Here is a 2003-nt window from a genome sequence, read left to right as displayed (position 1 = left end):
CAAGACGCATCGTTTAATACCTCTCTCGATATTTTTGGACACGTATTAGCAGTGTCATGCTGTCGTAAAGAATTACCACAAAAATTAAAAATTTTATTTCTAATAAAATCTAATTTCATGTGGTTGTTGTATTTTGCCAGATTTTTTGTACACAGCTATGCAGAAAGGTGTTGGACTCAACCAGAGTTATTTTTACGAATCGCGGCCAAAGGCCGCCAACGCAAAAAGATGTTCTGTGCAAAAAAAACTGTGGAACGGGCCACATATTTCGTACCCTCTCGGGCCATTTTGTGGGTCTTTGTAAATATCTTTCAAAAGAAATAAAATTTTTAATTTCCGCTCTCGAATCCTAAAAACGGAGATGGAAATCCGTCTTTTGATACCACCTTTGATAAGAGTTAGATGGTGCACGGGCTTATAAAACGTTACCAAAAAAAAAGCAAAACATTTAAAGCCGGTAGTTAAACCTTTTTTAATCAAACAATAATCAACAATTTTGTACACATTTCTAGAAAAAACAAAGTTTAAACGAATTACATTGAATAACTTTTTGACCTTAGTTGGACGAGGCTGGCCGCAGTTCGGATGCAGCCAAAATAGGTGAAATAATTATGCGAGTCCCATTGATACTTATCACTACTCCTGGGAATCCTATTTGAGTAAAATACAGTTTTTTCTGTTTGGGTTTTAATCTACTTCGCACAAATATTCTCCTCAATAATATCTAAAACCAGTCCAACACCAAAATCATTTCCACATCATATTTGATAGCTGCCGTCAGCAAGGAATCGGAGTATGGCGCATAATTTTAAAATACGAACGCGTATGCGGAAATGGTCCTTAATTTTGTTTAGTACTGAGTAAAATGCTTCCTTTCAAATCTGCAAAATAACTTCATCTGAAACTCATTATTTGTTTGTCACTTAAACATTTTCTTACTTGGTGCTTGGTAGTTCCAAGGGATTGGAATGATCACGCGAATGTTTTCCGTATTCGCGAAATGTCAATCACCAACATTTTTGTCATTATAAAATAGATTTCATATAATATTAATAAAAAAATCACATTTGAAAATGCTTAAATTTCTGCCATAAATTGATCAGCTGTTTATTTATCTGTCAAAATCATCACTTTCTGAAGTTGGCAACTCAATTCAATTTCAACTGAAATAAGTTGTAATTCGTAATACCAAACAGGAGTTAAGTTGTCTTAAAGTTGAGTTGTTTTAATTACAACCCAACTAAGTTGAGTTGTAAACGGTAATAGGGGCATAAATGTTGTAAAGATTTTGAAATTACCGATGATCTCATATCTATGGTAAATAGCCAAACTTTATACGCAGACTTAAGCTCTTCTGATTTTTCAGACGTGGAATATTTTATATAAATAAATAGTTTGTAATATTTTTTTTTGTGTATATACACATATGCAATCATTTAAAGTAATTCCATGTGCTAGTCAAGGAAAATGTGCCTGATATGTTTTGAAACAAGAAGTTATGTTTAAGTTATGTTTATAAGTTTTTATTTACAAATGTGTAAACTAAAATATAAAAAAAAATTTATGAATTAACCAAAAAAATGTCTGGCCTTTTTAGCTTCTTTTTTTCTAAATTTAGCTTTTTCGAACCTTTTTTTTTGCCAATCTAGCTTCTTTTTTTTATCACCTGGCTACACTGGTTATGTGTGTGCATGTACTTCTCGTCGCCTTCCATAGATGTGTATAAATAATGATTAAAGTGTTCATGTACACAAGTGTGGCTTGCTTTAATGTTTTTGTTGTTGCGTGATTATTTACGAACAGCCTAGTGATGTCACCATTCGCCACAATAATATTAACTTTGGTATAATGAGAAATATAAATAATAGCATTTGCTATTGTTAATATGATTATTTATTTAATTTTTATATATTATTACAAATATAAATTTGGTTCTGTTTTAATTGCATTCCTACAAGAAACGCTGATAGTTTTACTAATACACTCAAACTTGTAATTGACAA

At 31.6% G+C, this 2003-nt stretch overlaps 1 long non-coding RNA gene across 1 annotated transcript; it reads right to left on the bottom strand.

Moving 5' to 3' along the window:
- Positions 1–446: 446 nt before the first annotated feature.
- Positions 447–1083, bottom strand: LOC137248937 (uncharacterized). Its single transcript, XR_010952219.1, has 2 exons — positions 940–1083; positions 447–881 (listed from the first exon to the last, which is right to left on the bottom strand). It is a non-coding gene; the product is annotated as an uncharacterized lncRNA (long non-coding RNA).
- Positions 1084–2003: the final 920 nt, after the last annotated feature.

Source organism: Eurosta solidaginis, chromosome 4 (genome assembly GCF_040869045.1).
Source record: "Eurosta solidaginis isolate ZX-2024a chromosome 4, ASM4086904v1, whole genome shotgun sequence".
Lineage (NCBI taxonomy): Eukaryota > Metazoa > Arthropoda > Insecta > Diptera > Tephritidae > Eurosta > Eurosta solidaginis.
The sequence above is the reverse complement of the archived record's forward strand: the minus strand, read 5'-3'. Positions and strand labels throughout refer to the sequence as shown.